We start from the raw sequence: 26,238 nt of genomic DNA, 5'->3' as shown, positions 1-26,238 counted from the left end.
TTCCTTAATGGCCCACCTAGCTTTGTGTTCTAACTCTATAGGTGAATGACAAGATTTTCCATAAACGATTCCCATCTGACTTTTAAAAGCAGTTCTATAAGCCCATAATGGTTCATTAATTTTAGCTGGCCAATCAAATTGGGACTTATTAACTCTATTTTCCAATATAATCTTTAATTCCTATTGCTCAATTCAACTTGCCCACTAGTTTGTGCATGATATGGAGATGCTACTCTATTATTAACACCATATTTAGCTTAAGTCTTTCTAAAAACTTGATGAATAAAGTGAGAACCACCATCAGCAATTAAAAATCTAGGTACTCCAAACCTGGGAAGAATGATGTCCTTGAACATCTTCATTGGAGTAGCATGGTCAACACTCTTTGTCGGAATTGCTTCCATCCACTTAGTAACATAAACCAGTGCCACCAAAATGTGAGTATACCACGCCTTGGTGGCAGGAAATGGCCCCATAAAGTCAAATCCCCACACATTAAACCGTTCAAGAGGTAGTGTATAATTCATAGGCATTTCATTTCTCTTACCAATGTTACCAACGCGTTGATATTTATCATAGGCTTTAACATAAGAAGCACAATCTTTAAATAAAGTAGACCAATAAAAACCAGATTGCAATACCTTTGCGGCTGTGCGGTCTCCCGCGTGGTGACCTCCATAAGGACTGTCATGACAGTCTTTTATAATGCTCTGTTGTTCAAACTCAGGCACACAATGTCTAATAATACCATCAACTCCCTTCTTATAAAGACAAGTATCATCCCAAAAGTAATGTCAAAGATCATAAAAGAATTTCTTTCTTTATTGATAGGTAAAATGTGGTGGCATAACTTTCGCAACAATAAAATTAGCCTAATCAAAAAACTATGGGGAAGCTACTCTTGCACTAGACACATTAACGTTTGCAAGTTGTTCATTAGCAAAGCTATCATTAATAGGGGTTGGATTATCCGGAATGTTTTCCATCCTACACAAATGATCAACTACAGGATTATCCTCACCCTTTCTATCAACAATATGTAAATCAAACTCTTGCAATAATAAAACCCATCTAATAAGTCTAGGCTTAGCATCTTTCTTATTCATAAGATATTTAATAGCAGAATGATCAGAGTGCACAATAACTTTATAATCTACTATGTAAGGTCTAAACTTATCACAAGCAAAGATAACAGCTAATATTTCTTTTTCAGTAGTAGCATAATATCTTTGGGCACCATCAAGAGTCTTACTAGCATAATATATAACATTTAATTTCTTACCAACTCTCTGTCCCAAAACAGCGGCTACTGCATAATCACTTGCATCACACATAATTTGAAAAGATAAATTCCAATCAGGCGGTTGAATTATAGGAGCACTAATTAAAGCATTCTTTAAAACATTAAAAGACTCCACACAATCATCATCAAAAGAAAATGGAACATGTTTTTGCAAAATATTAGTAAGAGGCTTTGATATTTTAGAAAAATCCTTAATGAATCTTCTATAACACCCAACATGCCCAAGAAAACTTCTTATCCAGGGGTATATATGATGCCCCCATAGGGGGCCTCACAGAGATTAGCATCTCTCAGCCCTAGGATTTTACCTTCAATGAATCTAAGCCATCCGTTTTTTACCGTGGTGGTATAAAATAGAAATCCCACGGAGGAAACCCTAGCCGCCGGCCGCCGTCCGCCTATCCCCTCGCGTGCTCCCTAACCCTTGTAGCCGCCGCCCCCGTCCCTTCTCCCTTCCCCTTCCCTCGTCCTCGCCTCCTCCACCCGCAACCCCCGTCGCCGGGCAGCCGCCTCGCCACTCGAGCAGCAGCACACCATGGTATGGAGCGGCTAGGAGGAGCTTATGCGTGGCGGCAAGAGGAGGGCAGGGAGAGGAACGGCTGGTGGCCGACCGGAGCGGCATAGCCCATCGCTCGCATTGCCGCCGCGCGGCGCGATGCCGCCGGAAGGAGCGCGGATGGCGGATGGCGGCCGGCGGCCGGCAGGAGCAGCACAGACCGCCGCTCGCACCGCCGCGGCGCGCCGTGATGTCGCCGGAAGGAGCGGCCGGTCGAGCTCCGTCTGTCCTGCACGTTTCTACGCCCGTGATTCTCCTCCACGACCCCCACTTGCTCCTGCTGCTTCGTCAATGATCTAACCGAAGGTACATATTCTGTATCCCAAGCTGCTCGTCCATGACTCATGTTGCAGCAGTTGCTCACTCATTGTCCTTGCTAATTCATCTCTCCAATCCATCCCAACACTGCGACATCATCAAATCTCGTCTCAACAAAGGGGCCATACGACACAGAAATAAGAGCATTCATGGTGGGAATATATACAGCTCAAATATGTGGGGAATTGGGCGCTAATCGCGAAAGTGGCTCTTCTTTCATCTTTGTGTGCTCTTCTTTTGTAGGTATGAACTAATCTCCTTAATCACTGTATCCACCTCACCCGAATGGAACAAGGAGAAGCCTGCTGCCTTTTCTTTTTGGTAAAAAAATTCCCTAATCTATGCTTTTGCATTGTATTTTTAGAGAAATAGTATCCATTGTTCAAATCAAGTGTGCATCATTGTTGATAGGATCTGGGTGTCAACAACCGGTGAGAGGTTAGTTGAGGATAAATTGTTGGAGACGTATAGTGCAAAATATAAACATAGCTTGAGCCCAAATAAGAATGGTCTAGAAATGTTGTATATATGTTGTTAGTTCATTGCAGTAAGCGAGTGTGATATTATAAATGCTATTTTCAAAAGTTCTAGATTGGGTTCTCTAAATGGGTGACTTGTTTTTTGTTGGACTAATTCTTTAGTGAACACTAATGTATATTCCTTTAATATTCGTTCAAAGAAGTGGCATGACATATGTTGCAGATTGTTGAGGATCTTCAGTTCAAACGTTAGTTTTCTATCTTGATAGGTACATCAATTTTTGTAAATCATGCTGCTCGATTCATGGCCCCCTCCTAGCAAGAATTCAGAGATAGGGCCAAAGTGACAATCAGGTGAGATGATGCACTTTTTATCTGTTAGGATCACACATCGATTCGGTTTGTTGATGAATATTGGTTCAAAATTGACCTTTACAGTCACATGTTTTCGTTTCTCAATCAGGACTCAAGAGTTAAGCAATATGAATACTAATTATTGTTTTATATACTTTTAGATTCTTTCCATGATGCTAGAAAGAGACAATAAAATAACAAAGAGGTACAGTTCTGAACCTGTGTTCTATTTTCTTACCATATTACCATATGATATGTCCTTTTCACTAAACATGCTGATCATGATATTGTTATCCTAACTTTATACACTCAAGTCGAATGTACTTCTGTTTTGTGACATATGCGGAATTTTATAACAATTTTGAGATGAAATTTGTGGCGCCGATGCTAGCTTGGTTATTTTTTTTTCTCTTTCGGCAGTTGCAAGGCTGCTGGCTGTGTTATAGAATTTTCTTTTCCTAAAGAAATTATCAAGCTTTGCTTGCTTGGCCATAGGCATTTTAAACTGTGGTATAAATAACTATGAACCAAGTGTTCCATACAATTTATTTGTGTCATAGTGCTATATATATGCACTTTGGATACAATAGTTTCATTCAAATGTCACCATCGTTTTCTTATTTCAGCAGCTTATGAGCAAATGCGCCTGATTTTTTTCCTGCAAGATCATATAATGTTAAACATATGTGCTAATTCAGTAGAAGATAGTGTCAGTTTTAGTACATTTCTCCTAACTGAGTCTTAGTTGGATACCATGCGCATTGTTTGCGTATTTATTCCATTTTCTCCATAAATGCAGAATATTGATGGTTTTCTGGCTATCCTGAATTTGTCTGGCAACAACTTCTCTCCCCAACTCAGTAGCGCATGATCGGGAGACGACGGTGCTTCTGTTTGCAGTAACAAGCATTGATGAGGATAGCTCTCTACTCTTCCCAACTCAGAAGCTTCCGCTTGCAGTACATGGTTTTCACATGTGGTTCCATGGCACTGATAGGTAAATCCTATTTTTATGTCCAACTTCTTTCCCTTACTATCCATTCATGTGTTTAATGTATTAGTTTTTTTACACAAAAGTGCATGACATTGGTTGCAACTCTGGTGTGGTTTTATGTTCAGAGAATTTACTTTTATCCTGTAGTTCAGTGGATATGCTTTGATCTGAAGGATTTTTTTAGGGTCATTACAGTATTATGCGTGATGAAATTTGGAAATGGTCTAATATAATTCATCGCTTCTGTGAATTAGATTCATTCTAACTACTATCCCGGTTTTATGCCAAAACCACCTATTACAATGCTCAATGAACAGTGCATTAGTGATTTTTTTGATCTGCATGCATTTATAATAGAAGAAATGTTCAGTCGACCTTACAATATCATGTCATTTAGAAATCAATAGTATTCTATCTTTTAAGAAAACATTCAGGAATCACTGCTCTTTGCATTTTCATTCATTAGTCATTACTTGAGAATATGGTGTATTAGTTGTTTCTTAACCTATTTTCCTGTCAAGCTAGATGGGTCATATGATCTTCTGGTTCTAACAGTTTGGTCGCATCGGTGGAAGACTGGTCCATGCTCCGGTTCATCAGAGGGGACATCGGTCAGGGGCACATCTGCAAGGCCTCATCTACGTCTTCTTCTTCGCTGAAGATGTTGGCCTACCTTCCTCAGGCTATCTCTCTCTGTGGAATCCTGCTATGCGGCGAGGGCAGAGATTAGGTCACCGCTTGCACTCATCCTATTTGATTTAATGCCAGAAGATCTCATCTATGCTTGGTGTCTGATTAAAATCCTAGCTGAGATTAATTTATGTAATATTTATGCTCCATCTAGCTATTTACAGTATTGCAATTAAGGTGCTGGGATTTTAGGGAGAGATATGTCATACTAGCTTTTTTTTCCATCCAGGTTGCCGCTGCAGTTTACAAATGCCATGGTCCTAATTTGACTGGTCATATTGGGCACACAGGTTAGTGCCTGTTTTGGTCCTTGGCTGATTGTTTGTTCAAGGTGGCTTCATATATTTGTTAGGAGTACCATCCCGAGGTTGCTCTAAATTTTCTAGAAGAAGTATCTCTATTTTATAATACTGCTGTGACAAACCAGGAATCTAGACAATAAGCTTCATAAGCAGCAGCTTCCCTGGCGTATCTACTTATTTGTTTCTCTTGTATGGTGTTTTAATACTGCCCGTCTCTATTTCGATTGTTTATGGATTATGAATTATGAATTGCTAATGCAGGTAAAAGAAGAGTACAACAGTGGACATCAGAACTTTATTCTTGAGCTCCCATTCTTAATTGGACACCACAAGAGTACAACAGTTTGCTTGACCTTTGCGAGCCCATTGCAGTTCTCAAGTGCAAACCGCTTATTGCTCACTTCTGAAACAAAATAACAAAAGCATTGAAAAGTCATTCTGAGATTCACAAAATAAGAGATGCCCGCTGTTAGGACATATTTGAATAATCCTTTTGGTTTCTGTATATGGTCTCTTCCTAGCTATTACATATGAATTGGTATATTGCATACTAACTGGAGGTTTGATAATTTTTAATGATGTGTTACTCATATATATATAGTCCATCGGGTACCAGGTTAAAGGACATTGCTTAACAACTTTTGGCTTCTAAAATTTATTCAGTTAAGATTAAGATGCAGATATGTTTTGAATAAGAAGAGAACTCCTAAGTAACACTTCGTACAGTATGCAATATTTTTTTTTAGCACGACATAAGTATAGCTACTTACTTTTATACCAAAATCTTTTCTTCAGTTGGTTTCTCTACTTCCTCACTACGCTTTTGATTGTTATTCGTGCGCGAAACAGTTTGTTAAGTCAATTGTAATTTGCACAGTGAGGTTCTAACCTATCCACTGAAAATATCGTTTGTAACAAATATCTCGAGATCTTGGTGAGCATGGATTTTGTACAATCTGCTTTTTTATCTTCTTTTCTTGGGTGTGCTGAATAACTTTAATATCCCGCGGATATGATAGCTTCTCTATGGCTTCTATCTTCACGCAGTCCACTTCATTGCCTCTTCCAGATACCCGATGACCAAGGACTATACCTTCCATAACCATAAAGTGGCACTTCTCCCAATTAAGGACTAGGTGTTGATCCTCACACCACTGCCGAACTTTTTTAAGATTGAATAGGAAATTATCGACAGAGATACCATAGACATAAAAATCATCCATAAATACTTTCAATATAATCAGCGAATATAGCATTAATGCATCTTTGAAAAGTAGTGGGAGCATTACATAGTAATCATCTTGTCATGTATGGTCGGTATTCTATCAATTGCCCAGTTGTAATTTGTTCACCCAGCATGTTATTTATATTTATGGAGAGACACCTCTAGTGAACTGTGGACCCCGATACTTTCTTTTACACTGATAAATTCATCTACTGCAATCCTATTATGTTTACTTTCTGCAATCACTGTTCTCTTTAATTCCACTGCAAACATCATCTTTCCACTCGATACGTTTAATCCTTTGTGTTCAGCAAAACCGGTGATGTGGGCATAACCCTTCGGGTACTCGGCATTGCCATACCCGGTGCAAATTATGAAGATGGACCAGCACAAGGGTTCGACGAGCTGGACCCGCAAGGAATATCAACTTGGACTACAAGGAAAGAAGACTCCAATATGAATCCTACTAGGACTCTTGTAAACCCTAGCTTGGCTGATATATAAAGCCAGGCGGGGGCACCCCTTAGGGACACGCATATTCAGAAACATAAATCATAGAGGCGACACGCCTAGACATCGCAACCCACAGATTAGAACTAGACTAGATCCAATAACTCCGCCTATGGCGCCCCCCTGTACACATATATTCATATAGTGGATTGCTAGTAGGACGTAGCGATCCTCTACCGTGGGGACGTGAACCTGGGTACGTCGTGTACCACCTCGCTCCCGGAACTTCCGTCGTCGCCTTTCTCTAAAATCCAATCCCCTCATGGTGGGCATTGCCGAGAAACCGCCTCGTCAATTGCCGCCATATGTGGGAAGCGCGATAGCTGGATTTTGTCATCCGGGCGGGATTCTTCATCGACATCTGCAACAAGATCTTCAAACAACATCAGGGGTAGCAAATTCATCTACAGCGAAGCCATCGCACGGAACATGCCAAGAACACCACGCACGGGCTTTACCGCGTAGCCCTGTGCCGCAGCACGACGGCACACAGCGGAAGCAACTTGAAGCGTTCGACACCTCCAAATCCATGTAGACTTGAGTGCGCGGATGACGAGCCCACCGAAGGGTCAAATCATAATCAAGACAATTAGATTATCGCGCAGGCCGATCTCCACCAACGCGTGCGCTTACGCGCGGCAACATCAATCTACGTACATACTAGAAGCCTATGCATTGGAAGAGAAGAAAAAGCTACATCAAGTCACGGCGAGAATCATGGATATATCAAAAGGAGAGATACAGATTGACTACCTGCCGGAAATCGCAAGCATCAGGGACAAATTGATTTTTACCGATATGATCACTAGATCAGGATTAAGCTCAAATGACTTTGCTTTGTCGACCCGTTTCACCATCACGTGTCTCACCCGTCGTGGAACTGCACGTCGGTTGCGCCCTCTTCGTTGATTGCTACTCCCCTACATGGATCAAGTCATCCGAGTTCATCAACAACAACCGTACGACGCAAAAATTATCCGGTGCTATATTTCTAATTACGTAAAATTTACTTCGTAAAATATTCTTTGGATCGTACTATTATTTGCGCGCAGGTTTGTGCGCCGTAACATAACTGCAGATTGAAGCAAAACTTCGATTACTCTGTTCGGTCGACCGCGCCCGCTGTCGCGCACTTGCCGTACTCGGGGGCTTGCGTGTTACAGACCCGACATTATGGACTCAATATATTCGGATGCTCACCCGCTGCGGATCGACCATGTCAACTGCGTCCTCTTCATCGGCCACGTCAGCCAGGCGCCGCATGGATTATCTTGGATGGTGCAATTACTTCGGTTGCGCCCGCCGCATGGACTATCTTGGATGACGCAATTACTTCGGTTGCGCCCGCCGCGTGGATTATCTTGGATGGCGCAATTACTTCGGCTGCGCCCACCGCATGGATTATCTTGGATGGCGCAATTACTTCGGCTGCGCCCGCCGCATGGACTATCTTGGATGGCGCAATTACTTCGGCTGCGCCCGTCGCATGGACTATCTTTGGTGAAGCAACTATTTCGGCTACGCCCGCTACTTCAACTATTTCTGATTGATTACTTCGCCTGCGTCCGCATTGCGACCTGCTTCCATATTGGCCTCGCCGCAGCCGAGCTAATGACCTGACTTCCTCGGCTCTGGATATATCTCCTCCCGATGCACTCTCGGGTTGGTGGATTCATCATCTGGAATATTCAATGGATATCATATTATATAATATTGACCCGATGCGCTCTTGACGGGAGCGCTGCAATTACTCGGGGGCTCCTGGAATATCTTCGAACTATTGCGGTTACTCTCACCGGGAGCGCTGGTTCGTTGGAATTCAAGAAGATTTGAAGACTATTACTCCCATCGGGAGCGCCGGTTCGCTGGAATTACTCGGGGGCTCCTGGAATATCTTCGAACTATTGCGGTTACTCTCATCGGGAGCGCTGGTTCGCTGGAATTACTCGGGGGCTCCTGGAATATCTTCGAACTATTGCGGTTACTCCCATCGGGAGCGCTGGTTTGCTGGAATTCAAGAAGATTTGAAGACTCAAGTTTTATTTCTTTGAAGAATTGCAGTAATTCGGGACACCCGAACTACATCGTCAGGAACCTTGTTCGTATATTACAACGAACATCGGTGCGATGGAAAATACGCCCAAAGAATGCACTCTAAAAAAGCCTCTGAAACTACGAGTGCTATGATGCAAAATCGACAGGGACCTGCTCTTTTCCTTTGATATAGATGCCTCAAAGAGTGCCGCAGATAGCAAGGATCATGAAACACGTACGAAAACGACCCACGTTCGATACTTTAAATTACAGATGACGAGGCGGTTCCTCGGCAATGCCCACCATGAGGGGCTTGGGTTTTTAGAGAAAGGTGACGACGGAAGTTCCGGGAGCGAGGCGGTACACGTCCCCACGGTGGAGGATCGCTACGTCCTGCTAGCAATCCACTATATGAATATATGTATACAGGGGGCCGCCATAGGCGGAGTTGTTGGATCTAGTCTAGTTCTAATCCGCGGGTTGCGGTGTCTAGGCGTGTCGCCTCTATGATTATGCTTCGATTGTGCGTGTCCTAAGGGGTGCCCCTGCCGGCTTTATATATCAGCCAAGCTAGGGTTTACAAGAGTCCTAGCGAGGATTCGTATTGGAGTCTTCTTTCCTTGTAGTCCAAGTTGAGGCGCGTGCAGGTCTAGCTTGTTGAATCCTTGTGCTGGTCCAGCTTCATAGTTTGCACCGGGTATGGCAATGTCGAGTACCCAAAGGGTTATGCCCACGTCAGTAGCCCCCGAGTGTCTGGCCGAAGTGAAGCTTCGGGCAGAGACTAAAGTTGTCTTTGCCGAATGTCTTGATCATCTGTTGAATCTTGTGCTTGATGTAGAGTCGAAGTTGCTTTCTGTCGGGTGCGCGAAGCGCTCCCGATGGGAGTAGCCCCCGAGTCTATGGGCGGATGCTTGCAGCCTCGCATAGACTCAAGTTGTACTACTCTAAGATCTTGATTGTTGATGCCGATGTCTTCAACTTTATTCTTCTTTGTTGACGAGGTTGCCGTATTTTTTATCGGGTGCGTGGCAAGCGCTCCCGATGGGAGTAGCCCCCGAGCCTGTAGATAAATATGAAATAGTTATGTACAGGGTGTAAAAAATGCTAAGTCAAACATCGTAAACTTTTTCAAGTTCCGAGAACTTGATGCCGATGACTCTGATGATGCCATAGATAGAGGAATTGATGATTCAGATGATATCCCAGATCAAGAGCCGATGATTGAGATGATGGCCCAAAGGAGCTGATGATTTGGATGATGGCCCAGAGGAGCCGATGATTCGGATGATACCCAGGAGGAGTCGATGATTCGGATGATGGCCCAGAGGAGCCGATAATTTGGATGATGCCCAGGAGGAGCCGATGATTCGGATGATGGCCCAGAGGAGCCGATAATTTGGATGATGGCCCAGAGGAGCCGATGATTCGGATGATACCCAGGAGGAGCCGATGATTCGGATGACGGCCCAGAGGAGCCGATAATTTTACCGGGTGCGTGTCCAGCGCTCCCGATGGAAGTAGCAACGAGTCTGGGCACTGATGCTTGCAACCGTGAGTAGACTCAAGTCGAGCAACCCGACGTTTATAGTCTTCTTCAGGTGCCGTTGACACATTGTTGTATATTTCAAGGGACAATCCTCAATGCACCTTTGAGCATCGTTGATGCCATTGTTCGTAAGTTTTTGGTAGGTACATATATATGCACTTTTACCGTGTCAATGCCGTTGGAAAATTTTGAAGGAGCAAATCTTAATTCCCGTTTAAGCGTATGTGTATTCGTTGGTCAGCAAATTGTTTGAGTGATCAGCTCGTGTTGCAGGTCTTACTAAACCCGTTGTATGTGCAACTTTGCTTTCAACCGATGTATGTTCTGACAGCAGCTCCCTAATATATCGGTAGCACTAGCTCTGCCGATGACTCCGTCGCTCTTTGATACTTCCATAAGTAAAGTACCAAACGTGGGTCGTTTTCGTACGTGTTTCATGATCCTTGCTATCTTCGGCACTCTGTGAGGCATCTATAGCAAAGGAAAAGAGCAAAGGTCTCCGTTGTTTCATGATCCTCGCTATCTGCGGCACTCTTTGAGGCATCTATAGCGAAGGAAAAGAGCAAGGTCTCCGTTGCTTCATGATCCCTGCTATTTGCGGCACTCTTTGAGGCATCTATAGCGAAGGAAAAGAGCAAGGTCTCCGTTGCTTCATGATCCCTGCTATTTGCGGCACTCTTTGAGGCATCTATAGCAAAGGAAAAGAGCAAGGTCTTCGTTGATTTTGCATCATAGCACTCGTAATTTCAGAGGCTTTTTCATTATCCTTGCTATCTGCGGCACTCTTTGAGGCATCTATAGCAAAGGAAAAGAGCAATGTCCCCGTTGATTACCATCCATTGCAGCATTCGTAATTTCAGAGGCTTTTAGATGATAATTTCGGATATAAGAAGTCTTTATATCTTCTTGAATTCCGGCGTGGATTCCAGCGAACCAGCGCCCAGCGAACCGGCGCTCCCGATGGGAGTAATAGTCTTAATATCTTCTTGGATTCCAGCGTGGATTCCAGCGAACCAGCGCCCATCGAACCGGCGCTCCCGATGGGAGTAATAGTCTTCAGGGGACCGTGAGCACAGTCGAATATTCAAGGGACCGTGAGCACAGTCGAATCTTCAAGGGACTGTGAGCACAGTCAAATCTTCAAGGTACCGTGAGCCTAGTCGAATCTTCAAGGGACTGTGAGCACAGTCGAATCTTCAAGGGACCGTGAACACAGTCGAATCTTCAAGGGACCGTGAACACAGTCGAATCTTCAAGGCACTTGTATTTTCAAAGGCTTTTAGATGGCAATTTCAGATATAAAGAGTCTTCAAATCTTGTTTGAATTCCAGCGAACCAGCGAAATAGTCGGAGATCTTCATGTCTTCTTGAATTCCAATGCTCCCGATGGGAGTAAACACAATAGTTTGAAAATACTCCAAGAGCTCCCAAGTAATTCCAGCGCTCCAGAGGTAATGATGTAATGGTGCCTCCCTGATACGCGTACAGCACGCGTCCGTTGGGAACCCCAAGAGGAAGGTGTGATGTGCACAGCGGCAAGTTTTCCCTCAGAAAGAAACCAAGGTTTATCGAACCAGGAGGAGCCAAGAAGCACGTTGAAGGTTGATGGCGGCGAGATGTAGTGCGGCGCAACACCAGAGATTTCGGCGCCAACGTGGAAGCTGCACAACACAACCAAAGTACTTTGCCCCAACGAAACAGTGCGGTTGTCAATCTCACCGGCTTGCTGTAACAAAGGATTAGATGTATACTGTGGATGATGATTGTTTGGAAAGAACAGTAGAACAATAGCAGCAGATTTGTATTCGATGTAAAAGAATGGACCGGGGTCCACAGTTCACTAGAGGTGTCTCTCCCATAAGATAAATAGCATGTTGGGTGAACAAATTACAGTCGGGCAATTGACAAATAGAGAGGGCATAACAATGCACATACATGATATGATGAATATTGTGAGATTTAATTGGGCATTACGACAAAGTACATAGACCGCTATCCAAGCATGCATCTATGCCTAAAAAGTCCACCGATACGTCTCCGACGTATCGATAATTTCTTATGTTCCATGCCACATTATTGATGATATCTACATGTTTTATGCATACTTTATGTCATTATTATGCGTTTTCCGGAACTAACCTATTGACGAGATGCCGAAGGGCCGATTCTTGTTTTCTGCTGTTTTTGGTTCCGAAATCCTAGTAAGGAAATATTCTCGGAATCGGACGAAATCAACGCCCAGCATCCTATTTTTCCACGAAGCTTCCAGAACACCCGAGAGTCGCCAGAGGAGGGCCACTGGGCCCCCAGATGACAGGCCGGCGCGGCCCTAGGGGGGCGCGCCCCCCTAGTGTGTCATCGCCTCGTTGACCCTCCGACTCCGCCTCTTCGCCTATATAAAGGTCCCTGACCTAAAAACCACGACACGTTCGACGAAACCAGAGAAAACCTTCCAGAGCCGCCGCCATCGCGAAGCCAAGATCCGGGGGACAGGAGTCTCTGTTCCGGCACGCCGCCGGACGGGGAAGTGCCCCGGAAGGCTCCTCCATCGACACCACCGCCATCTTCATCACCGCTGCTTGTCTCCCATGAGGAGGGAGTAGTTCTCCATCGAGGCTAAGGGCTGTACCGGTAGCTATGTGGTTCATCTCTCTCCTATGTACTTCAATACAATAATCTCATGAGCTGCCTTACATGATTGAGATTCATATGATGATGCTTGTAATCAAGATGTCATTATGCTAGTCAAGTGGGTTTTACTTATGTGATCTCCGGAGACTCCTTGTCCCACGTGTGTAAAGGTGACGAGTGTGTGCACCGTGTGGGTCTCTTAGGCTATATTTCACGGAATACTTATTCGCTGTTATGAATGGCATAGTGAAGTGCTTATTTATATCCCTTCATGATTGCAATGTGTTTTGTATCACAATTTATCTCGTGTGCTACTCTAGTGATGTTATTAAAGTAGTTTATTCCTCCTGCACGGTGTAATGGTGACAGTGTGTGCATCGTGTAGTACTTGGCGTAGGCTATGATTGTGATCTCTTGTAGATTATGAAGTTAACTATTGCTATGATGGTATTGATGTGATCTATGCCTCCTTTCGTAGCGTGAAGGTGACAGTGTGCATGCTATGTTAGTACTTGGTTTGGTTATGTTGATCTGTTATGCACTCTAAGGTTATTTAAATATGAACATCGAATATTGTGGAGCTTGTTAACTCCGGCATTGAGGGTTCGTGTAATCCTACACAGTTAGTGGTGTTCATCATCCAACAAGAGAGTGTAGAGTCTAGCATCTATCTATTTATTCTGTTATGTGATCAATGTTGAGAGTGTCCACTAGTGAAAGTATGATCCCTAGGCCTTGTTCCTAAATATCGCTATCGCTGTTTGTTTACTTGTTTTACTGCATCTATACTTCCTGCAATATTACCACCATCAACCACACGCCAGCAAGCACTTTTCTGGCGCCGTTACTACTGCTCATATTTATTCATACCACCTGTATTTCACTATCTCTTGGCCGAACTAGTGCACCTATTAGGTGTGTTGGGGACACAAGAGACTTCTTGCTTTGTGGTTGCAGGGTTGCATGAGAGGGATATCTTTGACCTCTTCCTCCCTGAGTTCGATAAACCTTGGGTGATCCACTTAAGGGAAACTTGCTCGCTGTTCTACAAACCTCTGCTCTTGGAGGCCCAACACTGTCTACAAGAATAGAAGCACCCGTAGACATCAAGCTATTTTCCAGGCGCCGTTGCCGGGGAGGAAAGGTAAAAGGCACTCATACTCCGGTCCCGGGTAAAGTACTTTTACGGCGCCGTTGTGTGTGTGCTCGAAGCTATTTCCTTTAGATCCTGCAATTGCATCTTTTTGTTTCGTGTTTACACTAGTTTGGCATAATGGACAACAATGAGCTTCTTATTCTATTTCCTGATTTAAGACATGGATGGTTTGATGCGAAAATTAAAAAACCTATGGAATCTTATTTGCATGCTAGTAGTAATATTAGTATGAACGCTTTGAACACCATCGTTGATAATGATATGGAAAATTCTAAGCTTGGGGAGGTCGGCTTTGATGAAAATGATCTTTTTAGTCCCCCAAGCATTGAGGAGAATATTTACTTTGATGATACTTTGCCTCCTATTTATGATGATTATAATGATATTGGTCTTTTAGTACCGCCTGTTATGGAGGATAAATTTGATTATGATTACAATATGCCTCCTATATTTAATGATAAGAATAATAATGATAGCTACTTTGTTGAATTTGCTCCCACTACAACTAATAAAATTGATTATGCCTATGTGGAGAGTAATAATTTTATGCATGAGACTCATGATAAGAATGCTTTATGTGATAGTTATATTGTTGAGTTTGCTCATGATGCTACTGAAAGTTATTATGAGAGAGGAAAATATGGTTGTGGAAATTTTCATGTTACTAAAACACCTCTCTATGTGCTGAAAATTTTGAAGTTACACTTGTTCTATCTTCCTATGCTTGTTACTTTGCTCTTCATGAACTTGTTTATTTACAAGATTCCTATGCATAGGAAGCATGTTAGACTTAAATGTGTTTTGAATTTGCTTCTTGATGCTCTCTTTTGCTTCAAGTACTATTTCTTGCGAGTGCATCATTAAAACTGCTGAGCCCATCTTAATGGCTATAAAGAAAGCACTTCTTGGGAGATAACCCATGTGTTTATTTTGCTACAGTACTTTTATTTTGTATTTGAGTCTTGGAAGTTGTTACTACTGTAGCAACCTCTCCTTATCTTAGTTTTGTGCCTAGTTGTGCCAAGTAAAGTCTTTGATAGTAAGGTTCATACTAGATTTGGATTACTGCGCAGAAACAGATTTCTTTGCTGTCACGAATCTGGGCCTAATTCTCTGTAGGTAACTCAGAAAATTATGCCAATTTACGTGAGTGATCCTCATATATTTACGCAACTTTCATTCAATTTGAGCATTTTCATTTGAGCAAGTCTGGTGCCTCAATAAAATTCGTCTTTACGGACTGTTCTGTTTTGACAGATTCTGCCTTTTATTTCGCATTGCTTCTTTCGTTGTGTTGGGTGGATTTCTTTGTTCCATTACCTTCCAGTAGCTTTGGGCAATGTCCAGAAGTGTTAAGAATGATTGTGTCACCTCTGAACATGTGAATTTTTATTATGCACTAACCCTCTAATGAGTTGTTTCGAGTTTGGTGTGGAGGAAGTTTTCAAGGGTCAAGAGAGGAGGATGATATACTATGATCAAGAAGAGTGAAAAGTCTAAGCTTGGGGATGCCCCCGTGGTTCATCCCTGCATATTTCAAGAAGACTCAAGCATCTAAGCTTGGGGATGCCCAAGGCATCCCCTTCTTCATCGACAACTTATCAGGTCACTTCTCTTGAAACTATATTTTTATTCGGTCACATCTTATGTACTTTACTTGGAGCGTCTGTGTGCTTTTGTTTTTGTTTTTGTTTGAATAAAATATGATCCATCATGCTTGTGTGGGAGAGAGACATGCTCCGCTGGTTCATATGAACACATGTGTTCTTAGCTCATAATGTTCATGGCGAAGGTTGAATCTTCTTCGTTAAATTGTTATATGGTTGGAATCGGGAAATGCTACATGTAGTAATTCTAAAATGTATTGAATAATTTGATACTTGGAAATTGTTGTGCTCATGTTTAAGCTCTTGCATCATATACTTTGCACCCATTAATGAAGAAACACCTAGAGCTTGCTAAATTTGGTTTGCATATTTTGTCTCTCTAAAGTCTAGATAATTTCTAGTATTGAGTTTTGAACAACAAGGAAGACGGTGTAGAGTCTTATAATGTTTACAATATTTCTTTTATGTGAGTTTTGCTGCACCGGTTCATCCTTGTGTTTGTTTCAAATAACCTTGCTAGCCTAAACCTTGTATCGAGAGGGAATACTTCTCATGCATCCAAAATCCTTGAGCCAACCACTATGCCATTTGTGTCCACCATACCTACCTACTACATGGTATTTCTCCGCCATTCCAAAGTAAATTGCTTGAGTGCTACCTTTAAATCTTCATTCTTTACCTTTACAATATATAGCTCATGGGACAAATAGCTTTAAAACTATTGTGGTATTGAATATGTACTTATGCACTTTATCTCTTATTAAGTTGCTTGCTGTGCGATAACCATGTTTCCTGGGGACGCCATCAACTACTCTTTGTTGAATATCATGTGAGTTGCTATGCATGTCCGTCTTGTCTGAAGTAAGGGAGATCTACCACTTTATTGGTTAGAGCATGCATATTGTTAGAGAAAAACATTGGGCCGCTAACTAAAGCCATGAATCATGGTGGAAGTTTCGAGTTTTGGACATATATCCTCAATCTCATATGAGAACACTAATTGTTGCCACATGCTTATGCATTAAAGAGGAGTCCATTATCTGTTGTCTATGTTGTCCCGGTATGGATGTCTAAGTTGAGAATAATCAAAAGCGAGAAATCCAAAATGCGAGCTTTCTCCTTAGACCTTTGTACAGGCGGCATAGAGGTACCCCTTTGTGACACTTGGTTAAAACATGTGTATTGCGATGGTCCCGGTAGTCCAAGCTAATTAGGACAAGGTGCGGGCACTATTAGTATACTATGCATGAGGCTTGCAACTTGTAAGATATAATTTACATGATACATATGCTTTATTACTACCGTTGACAAAATTGTTTCATGTTTTCAAAATAAAAGCTCTAGCACAAATATAGCAATCGATGCTTTCCTCTTTGAAGGACCTTTCTTTTACTTTTATGTTGATTCAGTTCACCTATCTCTCTCCACCTCAAGAAGCAAACACTTGTGTGAACTGTGCATTGATTCTTACATACTTGCATATTGCATTTGTTATATTACTCTATGTTGACAATATCCATGAGATACACATGTTATAAGTTGAAAGAAACCGCTGAAACTTAATCTTCTTTTGTGTTTCTTCAATACCTTTACTTTGATTTATTGCTTTATGAGTTAACTCTTATGCAAGACTTATTGATGCTTGTCTTGAAAGTGCTATTCATGAAAAGTCTTTGCTTTATGATTCAGTTGTTTACTCATGTCATTACCATTGTTTTGATCGCTGCATTCATTACATATGCTTACAATAGTATGATCAAGGTTATGATGGCATGTCACTCCAGAAATTATCTTTGTTATCGTTTACCTGCTCGGGACGAGCGAGAACTAAGCTTGGGGATGCTGATACGTCTCCGACGTATCGATAATTTCTTATGTTCCATGCCACATTATTGATGATATCTACATGTTTTATGCATACTTTATGTCATTATTATGCGTTTTCCGGAACTAACCTATTGACGAGATGCCGAAGGGCCAATTGTTGTTTTCTACTGTTTTTGGTTCCAGAAATCCTAGTAAGGAAATATTCTTGGAATCGGACGAAATCAACGCCCAGCATCCTATTTTTCCACGAAGCTTCCAGAACACCCGAGAGTCGCCAGAGGAGGGCCACTGGGCCACCAGATGACAGGCCGGCGCGGCCCTAGGGGGGGGCGCGCCCCCCTAGTGTGTCGTCGCCTCGTTGACCCTCCGCTCCGCCTCTTCGCCTATATAAAGGTCCCTGACCTAAAAACCACGACACGTTCGACGAAACCAGAGAAAACCTTCCAGAGCCGCCGCCATCGCGAAGCCAAGATCTGGGGGACAGGAGTCTCTGTTCCGGCACGCCGCCGGGACAGGGAAGTGCCCCCGGAAGGCTCCTCCATCGACACCACCGCCATCTTCATCACCGCTGCTGTCTCCCATGAGGAGGGAGTAGTTCTCCATCGAGGCTAAGGGCTATACCGGTAGCTCTGTGGTTCATCTCTCTCCTATGTACTTCAATACAATAATCTCATGAGCTGCCTTACATGATTGAGATTCATATGATGATGCTTGTAATCTATATGTCATTATGCTAGTCAAGTGGGTTTTACTTATGTGATCTCCGGAGACTCCTTGTCCCACGTGTGTAAAGGTGACAGTGTGTGCACCGTGTGGGTCTCTTAGGCTATATTTCACAGAATACTTATTCGCTGTTATGAATGGCATAGTGAAGTGCTTATTTATATCCCTTCATGATTGCAATGTGTTTTGTATCACAATTTATCTGTGTGCTACTCTAGTGATGTTATTAAAGTAGTTTATTCCTCCTGCACGGTGATGGCGTGTATTTCACACGTTCGTTGGGCAACCCCAAGAGGAAGGTATGATGCGCACAGCAGCAAGTTTTCCCTCAGAAAGAAACCAAGGTTTATCGAACCGGGAGGAGCCAAGAAGCACGTTGAAGGTTGATGGCGGCGGGATGTAGTGCGGCGCAACACCAGGGATTCCGGCGCCAACGTGGAACCTGCACAACACAACCAAAGTACTTTGCCCCAACGAAACGAGTGAGGTTGTCAATCTCACCGGCTTGCTGTAACAAAGGATTAACCGAATTGTGTGGAAGATGATTGTTTGCAGAGAAAACGAGTAAAAACAAGTATTGCAGCAGATTTGTATTTCGGTATTAAAGAATGGACCGGGGTCCACAGTTCACTAGAGGTGTCTCTCCCATAAGATAAAAGCATGTTGGGTGAACAAATTACAGTCGGGCAATTGACAAATAGAGAGGGCATAACAATGCACATACATGTCATGATAAGTATAGTGAGATTTAATTGGGCATTACGACAAAGTACATAGACCGCCATCCAACCGCATCTATGCCTAAAAAGTCCACCTTCGAGGTTATCGTCCGAACCCCTTCCGGTATTAAGTTGCAAAGCAACGAGACAATTGCATTAAGTATGGTGCGTAATGTAATCAACAACTACATCCTCGGACATAGCGCCAATGTTTTATCCCTAGTGGCAACAACACAACACAACCTTAGAACTTTCGTCACCTGTCCCAGGTGTCGGTGCAGGCATGAACCCACTATCGAGCATAAATACTCCCTCTTGGAGTTAAGAGCAAAAACTTGGCCGAGCCTCTACTAATAACGGAGAGCATGCAAGATCATAAACAACACATATGTAATAACTTGATAATTAACATGACATGGTATTCTCTATCCATCGGATCCCGACAAACACAACATAGAGTATTACGGATAGATGATCTTGATCATGTTAGGCAGCTCACAAGATCCAACAATGAAGCACAATGAGGAGAAGACAACCATCTAGCTACTGCTATGGACCCATAGTCCAGGGGTGAACTACTCACTCATCACTCCGGAGGCGACCATGGCGGTGTAGAGTCCTCCGGGAGATGAATCCCCTCTCCGGCAGGGTGCCGGAGGAGATCTCCAAAATCCCCCGAGATGGGATCTGCGGCGGCGGCGTCTCAGTAAGGTTTTCCGTATCGTGGTTTTTTCGCCTCGGGGTTTCGCGACGGAGGCTTTAAGTAGGCGGAAGGGCAGAGTCGGGGGCTGACGAGGGGCCCACACCACAGGGCGGCGCGGGCCCCCCTTGGCCGCGCCGCCATGTGGTTTGGCCACCTCGTGGCCCCACTTCGTATGCTCTTCGGTCTTCTGGAAAGTTCGTGGCGAAATAGGACCCTGGGTCTTTGTTTCGTCCAATTCCGAGAATATTTCGTTACTAGGATTTCTGAAACCAAAAACAGCAGAAAACGAGAACCGGCACTTCGGCATCTTGTTAATAGGTTAGTTCCGGAAAATGCACGAATATGACATAAAGTGTGCATAAAACATGTAGGTATCATCAATAATATGGCATAGAACATAAGAAATTATCGATACGTCGGAGACGTATCAAGCATCCCCAAGCTTAGTTACGCTCGTCCCGAGCAGGTAAAACGATAACAAAGATAATTTCTGAAGTGACATGCCATCATAACCTTGATCATACTATTTGTAAACATATGTAGTGGATGCAGCGATCAAAACAATGGTAATGACATGAGTAAACAAGTGAATCATAAAGCAAAGACTTTTCATGAATAGTACTTTAAGACAAGCATCAATAAGTCTTGCATAAGAGTTAACTCATAAAGCAATAAATCAAAGTAAAGGTATTGAAGCAACACACTGGAAGATTAAGTTTCAGCGGTTGCTTTCAACTTGTAACATGTATATCTCATGGATAATTGTCAACATAGAGTAATATAACAAGTACAATATGCAAGTATGTAGGAATCAATGCACAGTTCACACAAGTGTTTGCTTCTTGAGGTGGAGAGAGATAGGTGAACTGACTCAACATAAAAGTAAAAAGAATGGTCCTTCAAAGAGGAAAGCATCGATTGCTATATTTGTGCTAGAGCTTTTATTTTGAAAACATGAAACAATTTTGTCAACGGTAGTAATAAAGCATATGAGTTATGTAAATTATATCTTACAAGTTGCAAGCCTCATGCATAGTATACTAATAGTGCCCGCACCTTGTCCTAATTAGCTTGGACTACCGGATCTTTGCAATGCACATGTTTTAACCAAGTGTCACAATGGGGTACCTCCATGCCGCCTGTACAAAGGTCTAAGGAGAAAGCTCGCATTTTGGATTTCTCGCTTTTGATTATTCTCAACTTAGACATCCATACCGGGACAACATGGACAACAGATAATGGACTCCTCTTTAATGCATAAGCATGTGGCAATAATTATTATTCTCATATGAGATTGAGGATATGTGTCCAAAACTGAAACTTCCACCATGGATCATGGCTTAAGTTAGCGGCCCAATGTTCTTCTCTAACAATATGCATGCTCCAACCATAAAGGTGGTAGATCTCTCTTACTTCGGACAAGACGGACATGCATAGCAACTCACATGATATTCAACAAAGAATAGTTGATGGCGTCCCCGAAACATGGTTATCGCACAACAAGCAACTTAATAAGAGATAAAGTGCATAAGTACATATTCAATACCACAATAGTTTTTAAGCTATTTGTCCCATGAGCTATATATTGCAAAGGTGAATGATGGAATTTTAAAGGTAGCACTCAAGCAATTTACTTTGGAATGGCGGAGAAATACCATGTACTAGGTAGGTATGGTGGACACAAATGGCATAGTGGTTGGCTCAAGTATTTTGGATGCATGAGAAGTATTCCCTCTCGATACAAGGTTTAGGCTAGCAAGGTTATTTGAAACAAACACAAGGATGAACGGTGCAGCAAAACTCACATAAAAGACACATTGTAAACATTATAAGACTCTACACCGTCTTCCTTGTTGTTCAAAACTCAATACTAGATGTTATCTAGACTCTAGAGAAACCAAATATGCAAACCAAATTAGCAAGCTCTAAGTATTTCTTCATTAATGGGTGCAAAGTATATGATGCAAGAGCTTAAACATGAGCACAACAATTGCCAAGTATCAAATTATCCAAGACATTTTAGAATTACTACATGTAGCATTTTCCAATTCCAACCATATAACACTTTAACGAAGATGAAACTTCGCCATGAATACTATGAGTAGAGCCTAAGGACATACTTGTCCATATGCTACAGCGGAGCGTGTCTCTCTCCCATAAAGTGAATGCTAGGATCCATTTTATTCAAACAAAACAAAAAAAAACAAAAACAAACCGACGCTCCAAGCAAAGTGCATAAGATGTGACGGAATAAAAATATAGTTTCAGGGGAGGAACCTGATAATGTTGTCGATGAAGAAGGGGATGTCTTGGGCATCCCCAAACTTAGACGCTTGAGTCTTCTTAGAATATGCAGGGGTGAACCACCGGGGCATCCCCAAGCTTAGAGCTTTCACTCTCCTTGATCATATTGCATCATACTCCTCTCTTGATCCTTGAAAACTTCCTCCACACCAAACTCGAAACAACTCATTAGAGGGTTAGTGCACAATAAAAATTCACATGTTCAGAGGTGACACAATCATTCTTAACACTTCTGGACATTGCATAAAGCTACTGGACATTAATGGATCAAAGAAATTCATCCAACATAGCGAAAGAGGCAATGCGAAATATAAGACAGAATCTGTCAAAACAGAACAGTCCGTAAAGATGGATTTTATTAGGCCATCAGACTTGCTCAAATGAAAATGCTCAAATTGAATGAAAGTTGCGTACATATCTGAGGATCATGCACGTAAATTGGCTTAATTTTCTGAGCTACCTACAGGGAGGTAGACCCAGATTCGTGACAGCAAAGAAATCTGGAACTGCGCGAGTAATCCAAATCTAGTACTTACTTTACTATCAAAGACTTTACTTGGCACAACAAAACATAAAACTAAGATAAAGAGAGGTTGCTACAGTAGTAAACAACTTCCAAGACACAAATATAAAACAAAGTACTGTAGCAAAATAACACATGGGTTATCTCCCAAGAAGTTCTTTCTTTATAGCCATTAAGATGGGCTCAGCAGTTTTAATGATGCACTCGCAAGAAATAGTATTTGAAGCAAAAGAGAGCATCAAGAGGCAAATTCAAAACAAATTTAAGTCTAACATGCTTCCTATGCATAGGAATCTTGTAAATAAACAAATTCATGAAGAGCAAAGTAACAAGCATAGGAAGATAAAACAAGTATAGCTTCAAAAATTTCAGCACATAGAGAGGTGTTTTAGTAACATGAAAATTTCTACAACCATATTTTCCTCTCTCATAATAACTTTCAGTAGCATCATGAGCAAACTCAACAATGTAACTATCACATAAAGCATTCTTATCATGAGTCTCATGCAAAAAATTATTACTCTCCACGAAAGCATAATCAATTTTATTAGTTGTAGTGGGAGCAAATTCAACAAAGTGGCTATCATCATATATAGGAGGCATATTGTAATCATAAAAGAAAATTTTCTCCTCAATGCTTGGGGGACTAAAAAGATCATGCTCATCAGAGCCAGCTTCCCCAAGCTTAGAATTTTCCATAGCATTAGCAACAATGGTGTTCAAAGCATCCATAGTAATAACATTCCCATTAGCATGCATATAAAGTTCCATGGGTTTTTTAATTCTCTCTTCAAACACATCATGTCCTAATTCAAGATAAAGTTCATAAAGATCTCTCATATTTTTGTTGTTTTTCATTATGCTTAACTAGTGAAATAAAAACATGCATGATATTAAGTAAAGTAAAACAAGTAACTAATTTTTTTGTGTTTTTGATATAGCAAACAAGATAGCAAATAAAGTGAAACTAGCAACTAATTTTTTTGTATTTTGATATAATGCAGCAAACAAAGTAGTAAATAAAATAAAGCAAGACAAAAACAAAGTAAAGAGATTGAGAAGTGGAGACTCCCCTTGCAGCGTGTCTTGATCTCCCCGGCAACGGCGCCGTGAAAAAGAGCTTGATGGCGTGTATTTCACACGTTCATTGGGCAACCCCAAGAGGAAGGTATGATGCGCACAGCAGCAAGTTTTTTCTCGGAAAGAAACCAAGGTTTATCGAACCAAGAGGAGCCAAGAAGCACGTTGAAGGTTGATGGCGGCGGGATGTAGTGCGGCGCAACACCAGGGATTCCGGCGCCAACGTGGAACCTGCACAATACAACCAAAGTACTTTGCCCCAACGAAACAAGTGAGGTTGTCAATCTCACCGGCTTGCTGTAACAAAGGATTAACCGAATTGTGTGGAAGATGATTGTTTGCAGAGAAAACAGTAAAAACAAGTATTGCAGCAGATTTGTATTTCAATATTAAAGAATGGACCGGGGTCCACAGTTCACTAGAGGTGTCTCTCCCATAAGATAAAAGCATGTTGGGTGAACAAATTACAGTCGGGCAATTGACAAATAGAGAGGGCATAACAATGCACATACATGTCATGATAAGTATAGTGAGATTTAATTGGGCATTACGACAAAGTACATAGACCGCCATCCAACCGCATCTATGCCTAAAAAGTCCACCTTCAGAGTTATCTTCCGAACCCCTTCCAAGTATTAAGTTGCAAAGCAACGAGACAATTGCATTAAGTATGGTGCGTAATGTAATCAACAACTACATCCTCGGACATAGCGCCAATGTTTTATCCCTAGTGGCAACAAGCACAACACAACCTTAGAACTTTCTCATCATCGTCCCGGTGTCAATGCGGGCATGAACCCACTATCGAGCATAAATACTCCCTCTTGGAGTTAAGAGCAAAAACTTGGCCAGAGCCTCTACTAATAACGGAGAGCATGCAAGATCATAAACAACACATATGTAATAACTTGATAATTAACATAACATGGTATTCTCTATCCATCGGATCCCGACAAACACAACATAGAGTATTACAGATAGATGATCTTGATCATGTTAGGCAGCTCACAAGATCCAACAATGAAGCACAATGAGGAGAAGACAACCATCTAGCTACTGCTATGGATCCATAGTCCAGGGGTGAACTACTCACTCATCACTCCGGAGGCGACCATGGCGGTGTAGAGTCCTCCGGGAGATGAATCCCCTCTCCGGCGGGGTGCCGGAGGAGATCTCCGTAATCCCCCGAGATGGGATCGGCGGCGGCGGCGTCTCAGCAAGGTTTTCCGTATCGTGGTTTTTTCGCCTCGGGGGTTTCGCGACGGAGGCTTTAAGTAGGCGGAAGGGCGAGTCGGGGGCCGACGAGGGGCCCACACCACAGGGCGGCGCGGGCCCCCTTGGCCGCGCCGCCATGTGGTTTGGCCACCTCGTGGCCCCACTTCGTATGCTCTTCGGTCTTCCGGAAGGTTCGTGGCGAAATAGGCCCCCGGGTCTTCGTTTCGTTCAATTCCGAGAATATTTCGTTACTAGGATTTCGAAACCAAAAATAGCGAGAAAACAGGAACCGGCACTTCGGCATCTTGTTAATAGGTTAGTTCCAGAAAATGCACGAATATGACATAAAGTGTGCATAAAACATGTAGGTATCATCAATAATATGGCATAGAACATAAGAAATTATCGATACGTCGGAGACGTATCACACGGTGTAATGGTGACAGTGTGTGCATCGTGTAGTACTTGGCGTAGGCTATGATTGTGATCTCTTGTAGATTATGAAGTTAACTATTGCTATGATGGTATTGATGTGATCTATGCCTCCTTTCGTAGCGTGAAGGTGACAAGTGTGCATGCTATGTTAGTACTTGGTTTGGTTATGTTGATCCGTTATGCACTCTAAGGTTATTTAAATATGAACATCGAATATTGTGGAGCTTGTTAACTCCGGCATTGAGGGTTCGTGTAATCCTACACGCTTAGTGGTGTTCATCATCCAACAAGAGAGTGTAGAGTCTAGCATCTATCTATTTATTCTGTTATGTGATCAATGTTGAGAGTGTCCACTAGTGAAACTATGATCCCTAGGCCTTGTTCCTAAATACTGCTATCGCTGTTTGTTTACTGTTTTACTGCATCTATACTTCCCGCAATATTACCACCATCAACCACACGCCAGCAAGCACTTTTCTGGCGCCGTTACTACTGCTCATATTTATTCATACCACCTGTATTTCACTATCTCTTCGCCGAACTAGTGCACCTATTAGGTGTGTTGGGGACACAAGAGACTTCTTGCTTTGTGGTTGCATGGTTGCATGAGAGGGATATCTTTGACCTCTTCCTCCCTGAGTTCGATAAACCTTGGGTGATCCACTTAAGGGAAACTTGCTGCTGTTCTACAAACCTCTGCTCTTGGAGGCCCAACACTGTCTACAAGAATAGAAGCACCCGTAGACATCATCCACCTTCAGGTTATCATCCGAACCCCTTCCAGTATTAAGTTGCAAAACAACAGACAATTGCATTAAGTATGGTGCGTAATGTAATCAATAACTACATCCTCGGACATAGCATCAATGTTTTATCCCTAGTGGCAACAGCACATCCACAACCTTAGAACTTTCCGTCACTCGTCCCAGCATTTAATGGAGGCATGAACCCACTATCGAGCATAAATACTCCCTCTTGGAGTTAAGAGTAAAAATTTGGCCGAG

General features: G+C 42.4%; 2 long non-coding RNA genes across 2 annotated transcripts; both read left to right on the top strand.

Annotated features, from left to right (window-relative positions):
- The first annotated feature begins 2,266 nt into the window (after positions 1-2,266).
- Positions 2,267-3,947, top strand: LOC124687277. Its single transcript, XR_006998169.1, has 5 exons — positions 2,267-2,329; positions 2,421-2,498; positions 2,926-3,010; positions 3,172-3,215; positions 3,810-3,947. It is a non-coding gene; the product is annotated as an uncharacterized LOC124687277 (long non-coding RNA).
- Positions 3,948-4,367: 420 nt separating this feature from the next.
- LOC124687276 lies at positions 4,368-5,976 on the top strand. The gene is made up of 3 exons (XR_006998168.1): positions 4,368-4,734; positions 4,924-4,984; positions 5,258-5,976. It is a non-coding gene; the product is annotated as an uncharacterized LOC124687276 (long non-coding RNA).
- Positions 5,977-26,238: the final 20,262 nt, after the last annotated feature.

Source organism: Lolium rigidum, chromosome 2 (genome assembly GCF_022539505.1).
Source record: "Lolium rigidum isolate FL_2022 chromosome 2, APGP_CSIRO_Lrig_0.1, whole genome shotgun sequence".
Classification (NCBI taxonomy): Eukaryota; Viridiplantae; Streptophyta; class Magnoliopsida; order Poales; family Poaceae; genus Lolium; species Lolium rigidum.
The sequence above is the reverse complement of the archived record's forward strand: the minus strand, read 5'-3'. Positions and strand labels throughout refer to the sequence as shown.